The sequence below is a fragment of the Pinus tabuliformis genome, chromosome J, assembly GCF_031772625.1.
Source record: "Pinus tabuliformis cultivar Carrire ecotype Pingquan chromosome J, CPIR1, whole genome shotgun sequence".
In the NCBI taxonomy this organism is placed as follows: domain Eukaryota; kingdom Viridiplantae; phylum Streptophyta; class Pinopsida; order Pinales; family Pinaceae; genus Pinus; species Pinus tabuliformis.
Genome location: NC_142295.1, coordinates 482,574,688 through 482,601,019, shown reverse-complemented (window position 1 = coordinate 482,601,019; position 26,332 = coordinate 482,574,688).

Below are 26,332 nucleotides of genomic sequence, written 5' to 3'. Positions count from 1 at the left end.
TACAACAACCCTTTCAGATTGAGACAAACACCTAAGACTATGCTATTGGTGCAGTTCTTACTCAGTAGGGGCTTCAAATGGATTACCATAGTGAGACCCTTTCAGACACAGTCTGAAAGTATCCCGCTTATGCCAAAGAAATGTATTTCATTGTGCAGGAATGTAGTCAATGAAAGCATTACATTGTGGGGAAGGAAACGATCATCCACACAGACCACTAACCTCTAATGTTCATACATACACAAAGGAATTTGTAGAATGATCACCATAAGAAATGGTCCACATACCTGCAACAATTACATTTGAACATTAAGTACAAGAAGGGAAGCACCAATAATGTTGTAAACATCCTCAGTTGACCACCAGTCATGGTGTTGATCATTGTAATCGACTCCTGTGTGCACAAGACTTCGGGGTGACCGCATCTTTACGAGGGCGATCCAGAATTCGAAAGCACATTATTGGGCATGGAATCCCCCCATAGCAAGTTTTCGGGCTCAAAGCCCAGGTTTTGGTCAAAGATGTTGTAAAACTCTGCGAATTGCGAGCGCAGAGCACAAAGTGTACAATTGAGTCATAGGGTTGTCCGCCCTAAACTGTATTGTAAATTAGTGTAAAGTCAGCCTACCCATGGTCTGCGGACCATGGGATTGTATAAATAGAGCGAGGCTCTAAGTTGTAAAGGCAGTTAAGAATAGGGAGAGTAGCGAAGGAATGGTCTGAGCTTAGAGTATAATTCTGTGTCTTGGGTTGTAGTAGTAGGAAGAGGCTCTGCAGCTGAGTGTGCAAAGGCCTAGTAGAGTCTGCAGCTAAGTGAGTGGACCCCTGCAGCTGAGTGCACAGGGCGGAGTTGAGTCTGTAATTTGGAATAGAAATCTAATAAAGAGAAGTTTATCCTAATTCTATGTAATTGTTGTGCACTATCTTCTTTATGTTTATATTCGGTTATGTATTGCGCGCACTGGTATGATTGTTGATTATGTTGTAATAACCATAAATCTCACACACACTAGTTAAGTAATTGGTTAATTAGCGTGGAACTGGGGTATTATATGGGTTGCGCCCCAAGTAGGGCTGCATGGAAGCCGCACCACAAGTCGCGAAGGGATCGCAAATGCACACAGCGACAGGTCAGACCGCAGACCTCCAGAATCCCATCAGAATTCCCAAGGGTGTGGAAACCTTGTTCTAGCACCCCCCCCATACTACTTCGGGTGAGACGCAAGTCCGCGCTCCATGGACTGTTGCCGAAAGGGCTAGTAGTACCAAGATTTGCTTGGCTAAATCACCTTCAAACCAAGGTCAGGCCCTACTAATCCAACAAATGGTTCCGTTGCCGGGACTGGGATCTGCATAAAGGATGTCTGATGTCATGCCATTAGAACCCTACAAAGAAAGAAATTTAAGAGTGGTTGGACAAGAATATTCGCAAGCTCATGGCACAGGAAAACAGAAATCTACGAGTGTCTAAGGAGCAGTGGTGGGATCGCTACTTGTACACTGAAATCCATGAAATTTTCTTTGCATATTTTCCATCTGAGTTGTATGAGTGGATTGCAAAGTTAGCAGACAACCAGGGAAGGTCTAGGCTCGACAAACCAATAGTGTGGACTTTGGAACTGGTGTGCAGACTAGAAGCCTCGGAAGAGAATATAGTGTGAGCTGTGGACCACTGGCCCGACCGAATAATAGGAGGATTTATCACTGAGTTCATGGTAGAAACAACTGTCAGTTACAACGAGGCAGAGTGACGTTTTCTCAAGGGACCGCGAGGTAAGTATGTTAAATCTTTGAACACTTGGATTAAGATGCTATTGTGTGAAAAACAAGTTATGCGAATAAATTAATGTTTGGGACTACGCGGAGTGGAAAGATCTACAGAAGCGGAAGTAGTGAAGAATTAGAAAACAATCCCTTAATTTCACCCTCGCGGGAGAGCAAGGACAAGCTCACGAAGGTTTCTCTGAGAAGCATGGTCAGTTTGATAAGGCAGTGAATTCCGTGTTTACCACCTCCACCCACACCGCCACCCACTTCACCCCCCTCACCTCCATCTCCACCGACTCCACCTCCACCACCTCCACAGTTTATTATGGCGAGTGCGAGCAAACTACTAGTATTTAGAGGAGTAGGGAATGAAGATCCAGACCAATTCTGGTTCGTAGTAACAACAGTATGGGAAGCACAGGGCGTCGTGGATGATAATATAAAAAAGGCTATGCTGGTGAGCACACTGCAGGATCGTGCATTAATGTGGTATATTAAACATTCTAATGACCACCTGAACACAGGAATTGCAGAGATCCATAATGCATTGAACAGGGAATTTAGCAAGCCAAAATTAGAGACGCAATCAATCATTGGGTTTAAAGAGATCACGATGCTCCCGGGTGAGGCCCCATGGGATCTGGACCAAAGGCTGAAGAGTACGATCCGTGAAGCCAATATGACGTTAACGTATGCACAACATTACACATGGTTTGTGGCCTCACTTATGCCACACTTAAGGACGATGTTGTCATAGCAAAAAATTTCCACCTAGGCCGAAGTGTTGGAGATGGCAATGAGGTTGCATGAGACCCCTATACAAGACCCTGGATTGGGAGTCCAACAGATCCACACACAGCTACAGAATCTGTGTCTGGAAATGCAGAGTTTGAAACAAGATAGGGCACCTTAGCCAGAGGCGTGCGAGGAAGTATGGTGCATAAAATGCAAAGTCCAGGGCCACGACAAATATCATTGTCCGGTATTCACGAACTACTTGGCAGGAGGAGGGCCAATGCAATTAAGACCGGAGACACAGGCAGGGCTGAGCACGAAATCTACATTATGGTGCGCGATCTGCCAGATAGGAGGAAAACATACCACAGATAATTTTCATCTGTTGCAGAAGTATATACAGATGTCCCAGCAGTTGTTTTGTAATTTCTGCAAGTCGATAGGCCATGACAAATGCACCTTCCAAAGTTATGAACTAATGATGGATTGGACTCCTGCCTACAGGTTGCAGGCCGAAATGCGAGCCCTCAAACCAAAAGTAGGGATGTTGTGCGCTGGGTTTCAGGGGCGCGATCAGGGTCGAGGTGGAATGGGACCAGGAAGGGCTTGCGGCCAGATAATTTGTTACAATTGTTGATGGACAGGGAATTATGCCCATGATTGTATGAACTCGACTAGGATATCATGTTGGTACTGTAATCAGTTTGATGATGAGGCAGAAGATTTCCCTTCGTTGATAGCGAAGATGCGTGAAAAAGGGGTACTCTAGCCCCCTCCGACCCAGAATTTACAAATGATGAGGTTTGAACTGCGGGAAGAAGACCCAAAACATGATGCTTAGGAGCGGTATGACAACGGGAGATGATACTAGGAAGTAGCCAGAAGAAAGCACGTCGGATTTAGAATGCGCAAAGGAAACATTCATGGAAGCTAAGAAGAGCTTCACGGAGGCCTCCACTTCAGGTAGTAAGGATCAAATAGAACTAGGGATGGATCCTTCCATGCTCACTACCTTTCTGGAGACATGCATGAAACTGTTACACGACACTAAGGCAGTCAAAGGGCTACAGGAACTTATCACTAGGTGCGCGGGGTTAGAAGAACCGCGTGTGGTCCAAAAACTAGGAAAGCATGCATTGCGCACAGGAAGGGAGATGAGGTTGACTACGCAAATAGGCGAGTACGAAATGGATCAGGTAATCTTGGATCTAGGTTCGGACGTGAATGTACTACCAAAGAAAACAAGGGAACACATGGGTAGACCTGTGTTGTAATGGTCCCCTATACAGTTACGAATGGAAAACCAACAGAAGATTTTTCCCATCGGAAGATTGCAAGGGGTGACAGTTGATATTGAAGGCACGAGCGCGTAGGCGGATTTTGAAGTGATAGAGATTGTCGATGACATCAATCCCTATCCCATGTTACTAGGAATATACTGGGCTTCCGATATGAATGGAGTCATAAATTTGAAGAAGCGCAAAATGACCTTTGAGAAAAAGTCACTACGCGTAGTAGTACCACTAGACCCAGCCGAGGGAATGCGATACACTGAACTGGTGCACAACGACAATAGTGATGACGATCTCGACTGTATCTATAAAATAACTGCACAAGGAGAGGATTGGGAGAATCCGACTTCGGATGGAAGGATTTCGTGGGAGCGTGAAAGCTCTTGCACTTCGGATTCAGACGAAGAAATAGAGTGATGGCAGAATCAGCTGCACGAAGTAACAACGTTGAACTGCAACATGATGATCAGGTCATTGCGTTGCGTAAAAACAGAGGCAAGGGAGCTGCCGACATATGATGGATTGTTAGCGGTGGATGAATTTCTGAGAAAATTTGAAAGTGCAGTACCAGAACAACAGTGGTTCGATGCGCTGAAGTGGGCACTGCGTGCAACACCTGCTCGATGGTGGGGTATGCATCAAGGAAATTTTAAAGATTGGCGCGGATGCAGAAGGATGATGCGCCTACGTTTTGAAAGACCCCAACTTCAAATAAAATCCAATCAGCTGGGGCGAAACAACTTGCCCACCCACCTTTCCCGATGGATACAGGCATATGTTGTACAGTCCGCACAAGCGCACAACCTATAGAATCAGAACAAACCACAGCAGTAGGAAGGGCGACGCACATTACCAATTCTCCACGATGAGGCATTCGATAGGGTGTGTGGAGTACTAAACAAGGTTTACCAGATGAAATGAACTGATTGGGACCTGTGCGTGCCAGCGGTTCGATGGGCTTATAGGACCATGTGCAAAAACCTGAGCGCAGAGATGATTCCAAAGGTGCGAAATGGAGTAGAAACTGAGATTTCTGAAGGGAATACCAAAAGGAATCCACATGTGATAGCTCCTGCAGTTATGAAAGCATGCGAAGACCAGGATGAAGGAATCACACAGCTACACAAGGATGACCATATAAGGATTCAGGAAGCCATTTGGTGAGGGAACTTCAGACTTCACAAACTCGAAGAAGATTGGGTACAATTGAGGAAGGAAAGCATGTTGATGGACACTGAGATCAAAAAACTGGAGAAAGAGATCACGCAAGCCTGTCTCATCGATAAACTAAGTGTGACAAGGCTAGATATGGACAACCATACCACTGCATTAAAAAATGCTCACCGAGAATTTATGACTCTACTACCATGGTTGCAACCGCACCTTACCAAACGAAGTAACCAAGGGAGCACACTGCATAAGGTAGAAAACACGGCATCAGCTATTGTGAGGGAAAATGAGGAGTGTCCACAGACTATGCTGGAAGGCGAGTTGTAGTCCCACATAGGTGGTGCAACCACCTGAATAACCGTAGGGCACACAGTCTCAGTGCTCCAAACAGTTGAAAGAGAGTGCGGGACTATAAAGGAGTCTGTTTTGGAACTGCGCGGTGAAGGAGGTGCACGTAGAATCAACATGGGACAAGGTTCGCGCTTGCGCACAGGGGAATGTGCTGCCACATGGGTAGGCTGGGAAGTAATCGTTGACGTCACTTTTCACGACAAGTTGTCCAAGTTAAGGCAAAATGGAGCGGGTGGTGGGCAATTAAGACACGAATTAAGAGCTAGATTTGGGACAATCTATCACCAAGAATGCATTAATGACTCATAAGTGGGGGGAATGGCCAAATTCAATTTCAAAAGACACTATAAAACTCCAAGAACTAACCACGAGACAACACTTGGTTGTTTGAGATTTGAGCAGTTGCAGAGTAGTCAACGCCGAGCAACCTTACCATCTGTGAGTACACGATAGAACATATCCCATGCAAACACGATCACTGTTACCAAGCCAGGTGTGAAATTTGTCGAAGATACCACTGAGGAGCCCAAAGATGTCGCAGTTGCACTAGAAGTTCCAAAATCACCTCGGATGCCACGGCCAAAGAAAGATAAACAGACTATGGGACCAGTCCACGTGTCCCCAAGAAACCCGCGGTTCGACAAGATATCAATGGAAGAAAAAGGCAAGGCCGTTACCATTGAATCAGATGAAGAGGAGGAGGACTTACAGGCTCTAATTGACCAAATAGAGGAGCAAGAAGAAGTGGAGGAGGATGTCCCACCAATGCCTTCTACAATGAAGTTACCCATGTTCTTCCCTCCGTGGAAAGGAAAAGTTAGGGCGCCCAAAGACCTAGAGGCCACGAAGAGTGCACTCTAGACCCTGCTCCTCCCTAATAGAATTACTTTTAAAGGTCCGCCCCTAGGCCAGGTGCCTACCCTGAAATTCAAAGATTGGGATCTCGTGGATAGCAAGAAGTTCTAGCACCTAGTGATGGAGATCTTGATGAAGAAAAATTCAGAGGGGCCAATAATCACGCTAGAGCTACGAAAATGGTTGCGCAATGTGGAGAAGGTCGGGTTACTTCATCTACGATGGATACCCCACTTTCATCGCACGCCCATCACCATTTTCATCATCAGGTAGCTACTGTGCCTGGTGCATGATGGGTACATATGGCTGGAGGAGCCTATTCCCATCACGACGAAGTTTATTCATCGGATTTCTCGACTTCCCTGTAAGGGAAAGGACCCCGCGATGATGGCGGGCAAAGGCAGCAGTTTGGTTCTCGCAGAATCCATGAAAACTAAATACAGGTTGGAAAAGAAGAAGCGAGGCTATGCAATTGCGAGTATCAAGGAAAAAGGCGTGCGCATAGCCACCCAGCTCCTGGCCGCAAATTAATGCGGAAGTGTCGCGCTAATGAAGTACCAGCGCATGTGGTCGCACTGGCCGAATAATGCATGGAGGGGGTCCAGTTCAATTGGGTTGCATTCCTCTGTGAGGATTTTTTGACAAACTATAAGGAGGCCCAAGAGCAAGGTAAGACCTTCCACTACGCATGGTTTCTCTTATCCATCTTGCTGGTAGCGGGTGAACTACCAGAAGATAGCCAGTTCCCGAATATCAAATAAGACCTACTTGAGGCCACAAAGTACGCTTCGCTCTGGGCCACTAAGGACGTGAAGCTGATTCGCACAACCAAGGTTTTTTTGGTGCTAATGGAGGCGATCATCCGGATGTGGATCAATAGAATACCATGGTTGTATCCCACAATGTACGCCACTCTGCAGAGCTTTGTAGAGTTTAAAGCGGACATCCGCAACATTTATGTTCGGGCACGGAAGGATCTAGCAAAGGAATGGATGAAGCTCCCATTCATTTCTATTGACGACGCCATCTTCACAGCGTTGGAAACATGGCCTCCGGAGTGGTGCACCCTGGACCTGGCAGGAATGGAAAGGGTCGTAGCTCAACAAAGGAAAAAATAGTTGGCTGAAAAGAGGCACCAAGCAAAAGCGGTAACAGAGGCAGCCGTACAACAGAAGACGACTGATGCAGCCACAACAACACAGACATCAGAAACAACAACAGTGCCAACAGAAGGGGCCAAGGCGGGCCGTGAGATGTCCACAGGGCAAAGGGCTGAGGACATAGACCTGGCCAAAGAATGCGCAGGAACCACCTTGCAACAGTTGAAACAGCCACGCGTCCCTGAGAGACTGGTCCCTAGAAAGAAGGCTAAGGCATCAAAGACGTCCATCAACCTGATCACGCTTATAGAAGGTGATCTTTTTGACATCAGCGAAACGGTTCGTGATGTCACTAAGGATGCACTCCAAGAGGTGATGATGGAGCAGAACACTGTGTTGGGGGCACTAAGAGCGCAGTTACAGGAACTACAGGTGCAACCCCCACAAATAGGAATGATGGCCCCATATGTCACAGCAGGTACATCAGAGGCGGAACAGATGTTGTGCACCCGAATGACCAACACTTTTGTGTTCCCTAAGGGCATGTTATCCATAGCGAACGAAGTTGACCGAGTAGTGGAGGGTAGGATTAAGGGACTAGCCTTAAACTTGGCTGCCCTTCCACGAGAAACCCTGTAACAATTGCAGGGTGGGGTCACAGTCGAGCTTCGTGCTAGAAAAGGTTGTGTGCTACATGTATTGAGTGAACAAAAGATCAATATGGAATAGATCAGCCGGCAGCATGATGAACTGGTTGCACAAACGCAAGGACTGGAGCAAATGGTAGAGGAAGCATGTTGTCGCATTCTAGAGCAAGAAATCGCCACAAACCTACTAGTTGGAGTGTGAATCCACAAATTAACCAGTGGATTCAACGAGGCAAAGGAGGAAGCAACGATGGTACAACTGGACCTCAACCTTCAGATTGTCGAGTTGCGATTAAAGGCGCAATCCTCCATGCCCCCGGAATGTTGGAGGAATCCTTTGTAGTCCTCACTTCATTACAGGAGGACCCCAACATACAACACCTGGAAATGGAGGCACGGGAGCTTCAAGTGCAGTATGACAGTGTGCACAGAATGGAACAGATAATTGTCCTGACCCAACGGCTTGCGAAGCTACAACAGGCAAAGGCGTTGAAGGAACAGGTGGATGTTGTGCGACAGAAAGAGGCAGTCCTTAAAGCACGTGTCCAGCCTTGGATTGATGAGGCCTTCCTCATCACTGTAGACATTGAAGGAAAGCTCACACAGATGAAGGCGATGCATGCCTTAAGATAGGGAGTTTCCCCTGATAGCGAGACTTCAGCCAAGAGAGTGGAGCAGATCCAGCAGATTGTAGAACAGTGCGTCGCGGACCTCCGGGAAGCGAAAGAATAGTTGGAGGGGCTTCGTGCCAAGATTGCCGCACCATCAGAGTGACTTGGGACAAGTCACGATGATTGTGTTGGGGGCCTGTTGGGCATGGAATCCCCCCACAACAGGTTTTGGGGCTCAAAGCCTAGGTTTTGGTCAAAGATGTTTTAAAACTCCGTGAATTGTGGGCGCGGAGCACGAAGTGTACAATTGAGTCATAGGGTTGTCTGACCTAAACATTGTATTGTAAATTAGTGTAAATTCAGCCTACCCATGGTCCGAGGACCATGGGATTGTATAAATAGAGTGAGGCTCTATGTTGTAAAGGCAGTTAAGAATAGGGATAGTAGCGATGGAATGTTCTAAGCTTAAAGTAGAATTCTAAGTGTCTTGGGTTGTAGTAGTATGAAGAGGCTCTGCAGCTGAGTGCGCAAAGGCCTAATAGAGTTCGAAGCTGAGTACACGGACCCCTGCAACTAAGTGCACAGGGCAGAGTCGAGTCTGTAATCGGGAACAGAAAGCTAATAAAGAGAAGTTTATCCTAATTATGTGTAATTGTTGTGCATTATCTTCTTTATGTTTATATTCGGTTATGTATTGCGCGCACTGGTATGATTGTCGATTATGTTGTAATAACCATAAATATCACACACCAGTTAAGTAATCAGTTAATTAGCGTGGAACTGGGGTATTATACGAGTTGTGCCCCAAGTAGGGCTGTGCAGAAGCCGCACCGCAGGTCATGAAGGGATCGCAAGTGTGTGCAATGATAGGTCAGACCACGGACATCTAGAAGCCCATCAGACATCCTAAGGGTGCGGAAACCTAGTTCTAGCACCCCCCCATACTACTTCGGGTGAGACCTCAGTCCGCACTCCACAGACTGTTGCCGAAAGGGCCAGTAGTACCGTGATTTTCTTGGCTAAATCACCTCCGAACTTGGGTCAGGCCCCACTAAGCCAACACACATACCAGACACTCTTGGAAGGTAATCAAGTAGAAAATTTTCACCTCCAGGATGAACTGTTATGCCACCTAGGACACATTTGTGTTCCTTCAAGTGAGAGTGCCAAGATGATTTGGGAGGCACACTATAGTTAGGTCGCTGGACATTTCAGAGTAGAGAAAATAGTGACAGTACTACAGAAGTATTTTTATTGGCCAAACCTTCATCTGGATGTTGGGAGGTACATTAAATCATGCTCTACCTATGCCATTTACAAACCAACCATAACTAAGAAAGGCCTATATACTCCTTTTCCTACTCCTAGTCGACCTTGGGAATCCATCTCCATGGATTACATGTTGGGCCTTCCTTCTACTAAGCATTGAAACGACTGAGTTTTTGTGGTCGTCGATGGATTCTCTAAGATGGCCATTATGGTGGCCTACAAGAAGAGTATCATAGCAGAGGCCACTGTTAAGCTATTCTTTCAGTGATTGTGGGTACACTTTGGGATCCCATAGTCCATTACCTTTGATAGGGACAACATATTCCTAAGTGCATTTTGCTCAAGTCCACGGCTTTCCATCCCCAAACTGATGGCCAAATGGAAGCCGTCAATAGGATGATCATACACATTCTGTGCATTTACAACTTGAAGCATCCACGCACATGGGATGAAAGCCTCTCCTATGTCTAGCACAGCTACAATAGAGCTCTCCACAGCTCAACGGGACACAACCCCTTTGAGTTAGGGCTGGGATTTTAGCCATTATGTCCCATTGTTGTGGCCATACCATTTGCAGTTACGCAGGCACATTTGGCTCATGGCTAGTTTGAAGCCGACCAGGCTAACAACTTCATTGAGTGCATTAGACACATCTTCCAGTAGGCCCATGATATATTGGACAGAGACAATGCTAAGTACAAGCAACACCATTATCAACATCAAATGTCGCACAAGTTCGAGGTGGGCGACAAAGTTTGGCTACATTTACAAAAGGAGGGTCTCGGTGGACCCCATCACAAGCTTCATCTGTTGCGATATGGGTCATACACCATCACTAATGATTTAGGGCACAATGCCTTTGAGCTTAACATTCCACCGTTCCTTGGTCTGCACCCAATGTTCAATGTAGACTGCCTTTGGCCATACTTTCCACTATTGATGGACACATCCGACATTGCAGAAAAACTCACACCAATAGAGCTAAACCTCGACTGCATGAACAGGCCACAACTGATTGGATCATGGACACACGGATCAAGAACACTCGCCAGTAGAAGATCCAACTGTATTGGGTTGTCAAAGCTGGCCAACTCCTACACCAAGGCAAGTGGCTCACCAAGGACCAAGTTCAGCAGAAGTTTCCCCATCTGATGGAGGCACTCAACGTAATGGGGACCATTGGTTCCTAAATGGGGAGGAGTGATCCAGGTGGATATTGGTGGCCACCCTCCTATTCCACTTGTATCTTCAATTCTCTTTCTTTCAGTTTTCCAGTTTCCTTAATTGTAGCACAATATACTATTTTTGGCAGTTTTTCGGGTCCTGAACTCCCAGAGTCGTTTTGAGGCCCTAAATGATGTATCTAGGGAAAATGGAGAGATTGGAAAAGTCTGAAACAATGTTATTTTCAATATAATCTTTGAGCTCTTTGAAATGAGGTATTATGATAACCAAATGGAGAACATATGGAAAAGTTACGACCCCAGGAAATTGATGTACCAATTTACCCAAACAGGGCCCACAGTTTTGGCGCTTCATTGCCTAGGGTTAGGTTTATGGATGTTTATGGTTTTCCATTGTTTCTCAATAATAAATAGGCCTTGGCGCCTCATTGTGGCATAGTTCAAGGCATGTAGCCGTCACATCTCTTCTCAAATATAAGCTACCATCGCCCGAGCTAATTTATTTCCATTGTGTTTGTAAGCATATTTCAGTATCCTCATATTACTGAAACATTGTGTTATTTTTGCTACATTTTTGTATAAATGGTTATATCTGTAATTTGTTGCACTTGTGTTTAAGTTAGGATCAGTGGTATCAGAGTGACCTACTCTTTCTTTTTTTTTCTTTGCATGCCCCCAGAGAGGTCAAGGTATAAGGAGTTAGGGCTCGATCTGGTTGAACCTTTGCAAGACCAACCTCACAAACCTCGATGGCCTCCCATGGCTGAAGAAAAGAAAGACGAGGGGGCAGGATATCCTTTCAAAATGTTGCTTGAGGAAGCCTCAAGTGACAAAGGAATGCGATGATGGATAAATTTTCCCAAATCCTTCGACGGCTACCCACAAGCGACGCATCTTCATCCAGCAGTCACTCTGGAGGCGTCACTCCTTTTAAGGTACAAGTTAACTTCGATGTTCACATATTTGACGACCAAATAGATGCAGACACCATAGATAAATGGTGAACCTGTTGGAAGAATATTTTTTAGTTCATGAATTTTGTAATTGGGAAAAGATTACTTTTTCACTTCTCAAAGCTGCCCCACACATCAAGGTCTAGAGGGAAACCTACTGTGAACAAAAGGACAAGAGGGAATCCTCATTGTTTTCAGCCGCACCCACTTGGGATTCTTTCATAGATGTCATCAAGGAACAATATTACCCTATCGGTAACTATGAAGATAAATACATAAAGTGGACCATGCTACAGCAGGGAAGGGACCAAGATGTGTTGGAGTTCATAAATATTTTCCATACCCTTCGCACTAAGTTGCGTATCAAATATTCTGAGCAGAATTTGGTACTCAAGTACCGCAGCTGCCTACACTAGTACATCCAGGACGAGATGGAGTTCTTGGACATCTCCTCACTCGACACAGCATACCGATACAATGTCAAGATTAAGCATAAGTTTAAACATAAGAAGCAAGACTTTAGATCTTTGAATCCGATGCAAGGAAAAGATGCCCCTAAACCACAGAGGAAAGGCCAAATCCAAGGCGGGACAACCTAGGTCAACCCATCGAAGCTGCAAGAAAAGAACAACACCATGAAGACAAAGGACACAAGAAAATGGTGTGAGTTCCATAAGAGCTCCACTCAAACCACGAGTTTCGAGCCAAACAGTTACTAGTTCCTGAGCTAAAGGCTTATGTATCAAACGCATGTTCCGAATATGAATCAGAACTCGACAAGGGGAATGAAAAAGGGAAGCAGATCATTGACGCAAATCCCAGTGCCATCGTGGCCACCACCAAAATCCAGAAGAATGAGCTTGAATATCCAGAGGAGGGGGAATGCCTATTCAACTCACATATGTGGGTGAAAAGTTCTCTGCTACAGTTCATTGTCGATGGCGGGAGCAAAAAAAATCTCGTTTCAGCAGAGGTCGTGAAGTGACTAGGCCTACTAAGGACAGCACATCCATAGTCATACACCATCGGGTGGCTTCACCAAGGACAAGATCTCCATGTTAGCCAGCAATGTCACCTTCCCTATAGCATCAAGCCCTTCACGGCTGAGGTACTGTGTGATTTTTCTCCTCTTGAAGTTTGTGATGTATTATTAGGACAACCATACTTGTGTAAGTGACATCTTGTATATGAGTCTAGACCTCGCTCTGTAATTATTACTTTGGGCAATAAATTGTACATGATACTATAGGTAACCCCGCCTACTACCATCTCTTTGATCACTGCAAAGCAATGTAATAAAGATCATTTCCCATACCAAGAAATTTTTTTTCCTTATGATTCGCCCTTAGGGCAAGAAGAAGGTTGTGGCCACGGCTTCCAGATAGGGCTCCTCTGCATAGAAACAATAGATGGACAAGGTCGTCGAGGAGTATAGGGACATTTTCGCCTCACCTGCAGGGGTACCTATGCACTGTCAGGTCAAGCTCCATTGATCTAACCCCGGGCGCGCCGCTACCCAATGGAACAATCTATCGATGCTTTGTTATGGAGAACGATGAGATCAAGAGGCAAATTTAGGAGCTATCGCAGAAAGGGCACATCACGCCAAGCTGATCACCCTATGGGAGCTCGATTGTATTGGTACAAAAGAAGGATGGGACCTAGAGACTCTGCATTAACTATCGAGCACTAAATAAGATCAATTTCTAGAATAGGTACCGAATTCCACGGATTGATGACCTTCTAGACCAGCTCAAGGGGGTCAAATATTTCAGCAACATTGACTTGAAGTCCAATTATCACCAGGTGCCTATTGAACCCTCTAATGTGTGGAAGACTACCTTCAAATCCAAGAAGGGCCTTTTTGAATGGTTGGTCCCCTGTAACCTGTATGATATTGATGAACAACATCTTATGGCCCTTCACTAATGCATTTTTTGTGGTGTATTTAGATGGCATCTTGATCTTCATCCACAATTGAGAAGAACACCTCCACCATATTCAACCGGTCCTTCAAACCCCGTGAAAACACAAGTTGTATGCCAATTTGGAGAAATGCACTTTTGGTATGACCCAAGTTCAATATTTAGGGTACATCATTGATGAGAAGGGTGTGCATGTGGACCCAGCCAAGATATGAGTCATTTGGGATTGGCCAACCCCAACCACTGTAACAGAGCTCTGCAACTTTCTGGGTCTTGCCAATTTCTACTGCAGGTTCATGTTGGGGTTCTCTCATATCACATGGCCTTTAAGTCAAGTCACCAAGGGAGGAAAGAAAACAAATTTTTTTGGTACGAAACCCAAAAGAGGGTGTTTTTCGAGTATAAGCATCGCCTCTGCTCTGCACCAGTGCTCACATTACCAAACTTGCAACAACCATTTCAGATTGAGATAGATGCCTCTGACTATGATATTGGTGTAGTTCTTACTCAACAGGGGCATCTAGTGGCTTACCACAATGAGACATTTTCAGACAAAGTTCAAAAGTATAACACTTATGCCAAAGAAATTTATTCCATTGTGCAGGCATGTCGTCAATGGAAGCATTACGTTTTGGGGAAGGAAACGATCATCCACACAGAGCATTGACCCTTGACCATCGATCGCCATCAGAAATGGTCTACATACCTACAACAATTCCATTTGAACATTAAGTACAAGAAGGGAAAAACAAATAATGTTGCAGACTGCCTCAGCCGACCACTAGTCATGGCACTGATCATTGTGCTCGACTCCTATGGGCATGAGACTTTGGGGTGGCCGCATCTTTACGAGAGTGATTCAGAATTCAACAACACATATCAGACACTCCTATAAGGTAAGCAAGTTCCAAATCTTCACCTCTAGGATGCACTATTATGCCACCTGGGACACATCTGTGTCCCTTCAAGCAAGCGTGCAAAGATGATTTGGGAGGTGCACTATAGTTGGGTCGCTGGACATTTTGGAGTAGAAAAAACAGTGGAAGTACTACATAAGTATTTTTATTGGTCGAACCTTCATCAGGATGTTGGGAGGTACATTAAATCACACATTGCCTGTGCCATTTCCAAACCAACCATCAAGAAGAAAGGCCTATATACTCCTCTACCTACTCCTAATCAACCTTGGGAATCCATCTACATGGATTACATGTCGAGTTTTCGTTCTACTAAGCATGAAAACGACTGCCTTTTCATGGTCGTTAATAGATTCTCTAAGATGGCCATTATGGAGGCCTGGAAGAAGAGTATCACAACAGAGGCCACTTCTAAGCTCTTCTTTGAGCGAGTGTGGGTACACTTTGGGATCCCACAGTCCATTGTATCTGATCAAGACAACAGATTCCTAAGTGCATTATGATCAAGTCTCTAGTTGATGATGGATACCAAACTCACTAAGTCCATGAATTTCCATCCCCAAATTAATGAACAAACAAAAGTCATCAACAGGATGATTACACACTTTTTGCCCATGTACAACTCGAAGAATCCACACATAAGGGATGAAAGCCTTCCCTATGTCCAACACATGATGAACACTAGTATTGCAGCAAGAATGCTGCAACTCCTAGGGCTACCAGCTTTACTTTATCAAGCTGGGTTTCATACAAACTTGGAGGTGACAGTGCTGTATACACAAGTAAAACTGATGGTTCATCCTTTTTGTCACTGTTCAGTTGGCGAGAGACCACTAGGGTTTTTCAAGCCAAACTTCTATGGATTCAAAAGAAGCTTGATTATTGATGAGGGAAAGAGAAATCTACTCTAAGAGAAAGCTTGTCTACTGCAGTAAGGAAAAAGACTAAAATCCAATGCTAAAACACACCATTTCCTAACTAACTGTTAAGATACTATGCTTCAACAAGAATGCTAAGTTAACATGTATGAGATTCTACTATCCTAAGCATGTAAGTTCAAAACATCAAACATTACTATTGTGCATGTAAATGACTAGAATAAATTTGTTTTTCTTTTTATCCTTTTTTATGGAAGAGTGTGAAAGCTAATCTCTTTTGGTGATGTGGCAGGTGGCTTAGGAATGCTGGTGGATGGTTGGAAGGTTTGGGAGACCCTTAGGTGACCTTGTCTGGCTTCCTAGAGGTTTTTCCCCAATTCAACCTCAAAACAGGGCACTACAGGAAAACCTACAGGATGTCCTAAAAACCTATAGGATTCCCTGTATTTCTACAAGATATAGCTGAGAGAAAAATGATGGGTGCTGAAGGTGATGGAAGGCTTAGGGAAGGTGGTTGGTGGATGGAATGAGGTGAGAAAATGCCTAGGATCACTCAGAACTCAAAATCAAGGTTGGGAGATGGCTAGATTTTCTCAACATGCTTGGAGAAGTTTCCTCGTAAAATGATGAAATTGGTGAGGGTCTTAGTGAAATCAAGGAATGATCATGGATGGATGAAGTTTGAAAGAGGTTGTTGGCTACGAGATATCCCTTTACTTCTAAAACACCTGCACTGCATCAAACATTGATATTTGCCCAAAAATCATGTACACAAGGAGAATTTCAATAAGCTAGGAAAACAGAGTTTAATGAGCTAGTTGTCTACTTCATGCATGAGGAAAACTTGTAGCATAAGATGGAATCATTGATGAGATCTACTGTAATGCTGAAGATGGAAGAAATGATGACTAGGTCCTACTAATGGGCCTATAAATTAGACATAAATTAAGGCCCATGCATCTAATTTAAAACATAAATTAAGGCCTATGACCATCCTTCAGCACATTAAACCTCTCTTTTTGCATTAGATAATTTATTTTTAACTTTAATATATTCATTAGGAAGGTTTATGAATAATTGAATATTTGTGCCTAATATTATTTATTTTTGTGGAATATTATGAGAATATTGGGCAAATTATGAAAAGTTGGAGGAGGAGATAATTTAGGGACTTGTTCCCTACTAATGGAGGATCAATACTAAATAATAATTCAACAAGATATTATGGAATTATGGCACAAATTGTGGAACTCCAATGATTGAGAAAATCTAGGAATGTGTTCAACTAATCAAGGGCACAGATCCACCAATCAATGGAGCAGATCCACCAATCAAGGGATTTCGGTGGGAAAAGCTTCCTCCATCCATGGGGAATGATTCTTAATCATTTTTTATAAGTACCAAGTCAAATTTTCCTCTAAGGAATGGTTGAGAAAATCTAGGAATGTGTTCCTTGCCATTTAACGCAAATTTCTAGTATTGGGGACTAGATCCACTAATCAAGGGATTTTGGTGGGGAAAGCTTCCTCCATTCATGGGGAATTATTAATAATCATTTTGTGTAAGTACCAAGTCTAATTTTCCTCTAGGGGATAGATTTTCATTAGTGTTATTGTGGAGAGAGCTTGTATTCTTGCAGTTCCATTGTATTTTCTTGCAGGGATGTAATTATATTGATGAAAATAATGAAGATTGGTGTCATGTTCATCTTCTAAGTCTTGTTCTCCTCCATAGGTCTCTAAGTTTCCTTGGGCTTCGCCATCCCAGGAATCTCATAGCCCTTTTGTATCATCTTCTTTCCTTCTTTTCATTGCTTATTCACATGCATCTCTTGTTTTTATTTATTTCTATTTCTGCATTTAGAGTTAATGATTTCTTGTTGTAGGATTGAGTTAATTGGTTGATGTAAGTGTTGGCTAGTTGAATTGTTTATTGATTAACAATCAAGTACCACATTAAATTGTCAACCTAGGAAAGTCTTTTATTTCAAAGGCTACCGCGCACTGTATGTACTTAACTCTAAAAGCATTAAAAAGCTGTAGTATACATAATTCTCACGTTATGTTATAACAGTGTACTGTAAAGATAAAATGAAAGCAGTTAATTTAAGATTACAAATCTGAAAAGAAAAGTGATGGATGCTCTGTTAGCAAAGGATCAGGACCCTATCCTCTAGGTAAGGACGTTCAGCACCTGCCCCTGTAACCAGATTGCTAATACACACTGCAATTCTAATTCACCGGTGAAATATTCTCTTACAGCTTCAAGCAATTAACAAAACAGAGTACTAGCAAAAAGGAAATCATCAGAGGTAATGCTACAGAATCCAAAACAGAGTACCAGCAAAAAGAAATTACCAAACACACTTACACACTTGACAGAAAAGTAAATGGGTGAATCTTGTGAGGAAGGTGGGCTCGGTCCCTCTCACAAGATTCCCCAGAACACAAATGCTAGATTAGGTGCTCAGAACAATCTTCTATTCATCTGCCAACAGATCCAGTTACAATAAAAGTTCAGACTTTGTTGTTTTCTTTCAAAATTCCCCTTAAAAAACTGTTTTTCTCTCCCCCCCTTCTCTAATGTAGATGTATCCTCTTTATAGAGGAGACATCTATTACAATAGACTATCACAGTTCATTCAGTTAAACCTTTCTGTCAAAAATAAGAGTTACAGGATGTTGTTACAACAGTGTGACAGTGTATTCTTTCTTGGGTTTCTTACTGTTACACAACTGGTAACCGAACTTCGACCGTCTTCTTGGGATCCTCGCACTATCCTTTGTCGTTTCCCCATGGTTGCTGATTTAGTAAACCCGTGCTGTTCCTGATATTTTAGCAACTGTAACTGTGTTTTACCCTTTTTGGACAGTTTCTGATCATGCTGCGTCAGCGTGGAATTCTGGCGATCTTCAGATAGTTGCCGTTTGTTATTTCCAGTTGTTGCAAAATAGCATTCCCCATAGCAACTGCGTAGTTGCTGCTTCTGGTGTTGCAGCAACTGCGTAGTTGCTGTTTCTGGTGTTACAGCAATTATGAATTATAATTCCTGCAGACTTTAGATAGTTCAACGGTTACTTGGCAACTTAGTTAGCTTTTCCAAAGATAAATATAAAGATAATCATGAATATGTAATGAACAATTAAACATATAGATATGCGGAGAGTTACTTCGTACCTTGGGGTGATTAAGTCATTATGTAATCAAAGCTTTCAAATATTGAACTGAAAAAGGATAATATTATGGCAAAAATATAAGGTCAAAAATGGTCAATTCTGAGTCCTAACATCCCCCCCAACTGACGAGATTGCATGTCCTCATGCAATGCTTACTCTGAGTCTGAGTCGGAGTACTGGGATGAACAGTGTAGATTACTGAGACAATAGTTATAGGAAGTGGCATCAAACTTATCTCTGAACCCACAGACAGTCTGTATTTGCCTCCATGCTGCTGCTTCTTCCTTTTTGGATAATCCAAACTGGCCCTTGTATTGTTCACCAGATAACCATAGAAGTGGAAATTTAAATCTGTAGCCAATCCAATTTTCAGCACAGTGTTGCATGCATCTAACATAGTAAGGTACCCTTGAGAGTGCTGCCTGTAAATTAGGTGGATTATAAGGGTGATATTCCTACCTCTCCTTGGGGCAGTTTTCCCAGAACAAGTTATTAGCCTTAATAGCCAAGGGTGCTTTGGTTTTCACATAATGTTGGCAATCTCGCAGGACCACTGCTTGTAATTGCCTGACGTGATCCTTCATTTCAGGGTCACTTATCATTCTTTGATGCTGTGCAATGAAGGTGGCTGTGTTCTGAGGTTCAGCCCTAATCCACAGAAGGCAATTCTGTTCATTATGTTGAGCTGAGGTAAAAGCGTTTTGCCATGTAAGTTGGTTGGCTAAAAAGGAGATGAAAGCTCTCAGCTGTATGTCGCCAACAACAGGTAGCATATTCATGTTTCTCTCTTCGGACATGGCTTCATTATGGAGATAAAGCTCGCATAACAAATTTTGATCATTTTTAGGTGCCTCTGCAAAGGTTTGCATAAATTGTTCTGATGTAACCACCTAATGAGGTCTACCTTCTCTAACTACTTTTATCTGTAAGAATGTCAGTCTTTCCCTCAAAAATGTTGCACAATTGAAAGAGGGTTTCCTTGTGGCAAGTGTTCTTTGGAATAACTCAAACATCTGGGGAAATCTGGCTTTTAGTTCCTTAATTTCTTTGTACTGAGCTCTACACTACTCAAGTGCTTCCCAGTTCTTATATGCATAATTGAACCAGGTCCCCTTTTGCTGTTGGAATGCTTTGCCTTGTGACAGCTCATATTCTCTCCACCATTTTCCTTTTAATTCTTGAAAACTATCTGTTTCTGTGCATGCATCACTAACAGAGGGAAGTTCTGTTTGTGTAAAGGCATCAACAAGGATAATCTGCTCTGTGATAATTGGAGTAGGCCGGGATGATCCAATGTCTTCCTTTCCATTTCCAGCTACTGTTTCTTCTTCATGTTCTATATTCTGTACTGATTCCTATGTATCTACTTCCTCTTCTTGTTCCATGGAAATTTGGGTAGACCGGGGTGAGTCTATGCCTTTTTCCTCATTTCCTCCTGTTTCCTGTGTAACTGCTTCCTCTTCTCGTTCCATGGCAATTTGAGTAGGCCTGGGTGAGTCTATGTCTTCTTCTTCATTTCCTTCTTTTTCTTCTCGTTCCATGGCAATTTGAATAGGCCTGGGTGAGTCTATGTTTTCTTCATTTCCTCCTGTAACTATTTCTTCCTCTTGTTCCATGGCAATTTGAGTAGGCTGGGGTGAGTCTATGTTTTCTTCTTCATTTCCTGATTCTTGTGTAACTGCTTCCTCCTCTTGTTCCATGGAAATTTGGGTAGGCCGGGGTGAGTCTATATTTTCCTCTTTATTTCCTCCTGATTCCTGTGTTACGACCAATACAGCAGTTTGGGTAGGTTGTGGTGACTTTTCCTCTTCTTGATTCCCTGTTACTTCCTGCATAGTTTCTAGAGAACTTGCTGGTTCTTGTGTTTCAGCAAGTTCTTCTATTTTATCCCGTGCAGTTTCTGGAGAACTTACTGGTTCTTGTGTTTCAGAAAGTTCTTCTATTTGCTCTTGTGCAGTTTCTGGAGAACTTACTGGTTCTTGTGTGTCAGCAAGTTCTTCTGTTTGCTCTTGTGCAGTTTCTGGAGAACTTACTGGTTCTTGTGTGTCAGCAAGTTCTTCTATCTGCTCCTGCACCGTTTTTGGAGAGCCTGTTGGTTCTTGTGTGACAACAAGTTCTTCTATTTTCTCCTGCATCTTTTCTGGAGAGCCTATTGGTTCTTGTGTGACAACAGGTTCTTCTGTCTGCTCCTGCACCTTTTCTGGAGAGCCTGTTGGTTCTTGTGTGACAACAGGTTCTTCTGTCTGCTCCTGCACCTTTTCTGGAGAGCCTGCTGGTTCTTGTGTGACAGCAGGTTCTTCTGTCTCAGCAGAGGGTTGTGGTGTTTCCGTCTGTGTAACAACAGGTTCTTTTGTTTCAACCACAACAGCAGGGACTTCAGACATTGGTTCTGCCACTACTTTGTATCCTGCTTGAGTATATATCTCGCCACAATTGGCACACATATATTCATTCTCCTTACTCTTTTCTGCCGCAGATGCTACTCGTGCTAAAATGTGCAGGCTAAATTCATTTTGGTAGGCTTCCTTGATCCTTATTATTTCCTCCTGGTAATCCTGGATTTGGGACTTCAGAAATTCAATTTCTTCCTGCAGAGCAGATATGGTAGGCTGAGCTTGTGGAGCAGCAGGTTCCAGTGGAGGCAGAGGTTGTGCTTCAACATTGATTTGATCCCTTATACCCTCGATAGGTGGTTCTTGTGTGTCACCTCGGGTAGTGGTTGTTTCTTGTGTTGCAGCTTCTTGGCCAATATTACATTGGGTGTCGACAGCTGGTTCTTGTGTGTCAGGCTCCTTAAAATATGATGTCACGAAACTGTGAACACTCTGCATCTCAGCCTTCGAGGGTGAGGAAGAGGAGTTTCCAGGGCTGGTGGGAATGCGGGTTTTTAACGTGATGGGTGGTGAGCTGGGAGGGGTGTGGCTAGGAGATTCAGCTATTACAGACGACCGAGTCTTTTGCTTGGGTAGAGAAGCAGGGAATTCAGACATTTTTCTTTTCAGGCTGGCTTTCTTTAAGATAGGGACAGTGGCAGAAATAGCAGCTGCTTTAGCCGAAGCCCTAGTTCTTCTTCTTTTTGGTGGGGTTTCATTTTTCTGCTGCATTTTTCTTTTGAGCAGGGTAATGGGGATGTTGTCATCAGAGTCATCGGTAGAAATACCAAGTATGGGAATGGAAGGATTGGTTCTATTGGGGGATGGGGTTGTTTCCGCGGGTATTTCTACTGCTGATTGTTCATTTTCAGCAACTTGTGGGGGTGTTTGCTGGAGGACTTCTTTGGGCATTTGTTCTGGAATGTCGTCTGCTTGCTGAGGGATTTCTACGGGTATTTGCTCAGGAATGTCCTCTGTTTGCTGAGGGATTTCTTCATCTTGCTGAGGTATGTCTTCAGCTTGGTGAAGAATTTCCTCTTCTTGATGAGGAATTTCATGTTCCGGCTGTGGAATTTCTACCTCTTGATGGGGATTAATGGGGGGTGGAGGGTTATTTAAGGCGAGGCCTCTATTTATCAGCAATTGAGCTAAACGGTGGTGTTTCAAGGAAAGAAGCGGACGCTTTGCGTTGACAGTGTAACGTGACATATTTTTAAGACATCCCAATAAATAATATGGCATATTTATCAACTGACCATTCCTCAAACGATTCAACAAGACGAAATCGTGTTGGTAAATTACCTGGTACCAGCCTTCCCACGTCACGTATTGCTTCACAAATTTAGCAACTTTCGGCCATGGTTGAGGCAATGACTGAAGTGCTACGCCTCTGCCCTTGGGTTCTACCTGCTCCCCTGGTTGAAGAAAATCTTGCTGCGCATTAAGGATCAAGTGCTTCCTACTGAACCATCGTATGCCATTAGCTGGTAGCCCGGTAACTTGGGCTATGACTTCCTCCATGACTGGGATTTGAACTCCTTGAACGACAGAAAATCCTTCTGTTAAATTGCATGCAAACTCGAGGACTTTCTGCACGTCGAAGTCTGGAAGTCTCCTGAAATAATCTAGCCATCCCGCTTGCAGAAAGATTTGATAAACCTTGGGATAGAGCTCAAGAAGTGTTGTTGTGCCAGGTTCGTCTGTGATGGGATTTCCTCCCATAGCTGCTGTTTCAGTGAAATTCTCAGTTCAGAGCCGAGCTTCCGAGTTCAGTTCAGAGTAAACCGTTGCAAATGGTAACATGTCGTGATAAGGTGACTTTTACATATTACCGGGAGAGTTAAGGGCAGCGGCAGTTGGCGTAGTATGCAATTATGAGAGCGCTTTGGTAATCCCCCCCCTATGCGTAAGTGATATGATTGGAAGTACAATTATTCGGTAGTCCTATCAACATCTCCGCATTAACTATTATTTAATGTCCATACATAATCATGCGTACCTTTATGTTTTACCTTTTTGGTTGCTGCGTCGAAAAGTCTTGTCTTATCTTTTGCTGGATCATAATGATTACAGCGGGTCTAAGAGCATGAGAATACCGGCGATTTTAATAATAATGACGGGAAGTGATAGTGGAGTATTGTAATCATCACAAGAAGTGTATTTTATAAAAATTCATTTCTTGGGGGCTGAAGTGGAGAGACTAGTGTTTTTATAAATGAGAGAATTGCTAAAAAGGTATTATGGGATCAGGAAGTGGTGTTGCAGCAATGGGATTGGTGTTGCAGCCACTAGAAGTGATGTTACATCATCGGGAAAAGATGTTGTAGTAACGTGAAAAGGTGTTGCAGCAACGGGGATCGGTGTTGCAGCAACGGGAAATGGTGTTGCAGCAACAGGAATTGGTGTTGCAGCAACGGGAATTGGTGTTGCAGCAACGGGAATTCCAAGTCCGCAAAGTGATTCCTTTAAAGCTTTCGTTCTCAGCTATTTTCCACAGCTCAAATCTGCAAAATACTGAAATATAATATGGTAACCCTTGGCAGGGATTATTAGTAGTTAAAAAAAAAGAATATCTAATCTAAAAAAAAAAATGCATAAATAAATAGAAATTTAAGTGCTTTGAGGGACAGCAAGTTCCCCTGGAAAAGAATACTGTTTAATTGCCATGCAAGTGGCTTTAAAATCTTCTTTAGAAACAGGCCTCTGATATAAACGGAGTCGATAGCCATTCACTAGTAGTGGTGTTCTGCTTCCATCAATTGTTAAAAGTCTAACTGTCCCATTTGGAAAAACAACATCCACTTCATAAGGCCCTAACCACCTTGTTCTTAACTTACCTTGGAAATTCTCGAAACGGGAATCATAAAGTAGAGCCCAGTTACCTTTCTGGAATTGCTTCTGCTTGATGGTTCTGTCATGCCACCTGCTTCTTTGTTGCTGTATCATGGTTGTTTGATGGATAGCATCCAATCTTTTCTCATCCAATTCTTGAAGTTGCTGCAACCTGGCTGTCTGTGCATCAGTCAAATCAAGGTTAACAGCTAAAGAAGTTCTTAAAGTTTTGATCTCAAACTCTACAGGGAAAATAGCGTTCTTTCCAAAAACTAATTCATAGGGTGAAAAGCCTGTAGTATTCCTCCAAGTAGTTCTATGCCTCGGGCAACCTTTGAAACTAGTCCCTTCTATTCTCCTTTATTGTTTTGTTAGGATGGCTTCTATGACTTTATTGGTGCTTTCTACCTGCCCATTTGCTTGGGGGTGATAAGGTGTAGTCATTTTGTGCTTAATATGATATTTCTGGAGCATATTTTTGAAGCCATGAGAGTTGAAAGGAGGTCCTCCATCTGTGACTAATTCTCTAGGCAATCCAAATCTAACAAAGATTTCTTCAAATAAAAATGTTAGTATTGCTTCTTCATTAGCTTTAAGGAGTGCCTTAGCTTCTACCCATTTAGTCATGTAATCTGTGCATACTAATATGTACACTCTTTGATTGGATGGAGGATTAATGGGACATATAAAATCTAATGCCCATTTCTCAAAAGGTTCAAGAATTACCTGGGGATTGAGTGGCATTTCATCCCTGTGATTAGGCTGGCCCATTCTTTGACAGCTATCACAGGCCTTGACATATTTTCTGGCATCCTTAAAGAGTGATGGCCAATAATAACCCATTCTGAGTACCTTGTGTGCTGTTCTCTTATCTGCAAAATGCCCTGCACAAGGGCCATCATGGCAAGCTTTTAGTACATCATAAATTTCATCTTCACCAATGCACCTTCGGATTTCCTGATCGATTCCTGTATGGAAAAGACACCCGCTTATCCAGCTGTACCTAGCACTTTGCTGAATGATCTTTCTTCTTTCCCTATGTGATAGGTGTGATGGTAATTTTCCTGCAACTAGATAATTGGCAATGTCTGCATACCAAGGTGAGTGAGCAGATACTGCAAATAAATATTCATCAGGAAAAGAATCATCTACTGGAGCATTTTCATCCGTTTTTCATCGAGAAAGGAAATCAGCAACTACATTTTCTTTTCCTGGCCTATCTACAATTATGATGTCAAATTCTTGCAATAATAACAACCATCTGGTGACTCGGGCATTTGTAACTGATTTATTCATCAAGTATTTAATGGCCGAGTGATCAGTATGCACAAAAGTAGTGTAGCGAGTAATATAATGTCGAAATTTATTGATAGCATAAATAACTGTTAGGAATTCCTTCTCAGTGACTGTATAATTCAATTCAGTTGGTGTCATATTCTTACTGATAAAATAAATGGCATAGGGAAGACTATTTTCTTCCTGACCCAAGATAGCTCCAATTGCAGTGTCTGAGGCATCAGAGGATATATGAAAGGGTAGTGCCCAATCATGTCCTCTCAAAATGGGAGCTGCAGACAACTGATGTTTAAGTTCATTAAATGCTTTTTCACAATCATCAGTCCACTTAAATTCAACATTCTTTGTTAATAACACAAATAGAGGAGAAGCTATTTTGGAAAAATTCTAAATAAATCTTTTATAGTATCCAGCATGTCATAAAAAGTTTCTTACATCAGTTTGTGTTTTGGGGATAGGGAGAGTCTGAATTACCTGTATTTTAGCTGGATCGACTTGAATTCCTAGGAATGAGATGAAGTGACCCAATACAATACCTTGATTCATCATCATATGACACTTTTCAGTGCTTAAGGCAAGGTGTGTTTCTATGCATTGCTTAAGTACTTTTTCAAGATTCTGCAGTGCATCCTCAAAAGTCACTCCATAAGGAGTAAAATCATCCATAAATATTTCTAATGAATCATTTAGCATATCAAAAAAAATCCCTATCACTGCTCTTTGAAATGTTGCTGGAGCATTACATAGCCCAAATGGAAGTACCCTGTAAGCAAAGGTCCCCCATGGGCTAGTAAACGTGGTCTTGTCTTGGTCTTGGGGTGCAATCTTAATCTGATTATATCCACTAAACCCGTCCAAGAATGAAAAGAATTTCTTACCTGCCAAATTATCCAATACCTGATCAATGAATGGTAAAGGGAAATGGTCTTTCTGGGTGGCTTTATTCAGTGCTCTGTAATCCACACATACTCTCCATTTGCCATTTTTCTTGGGTACAATTAC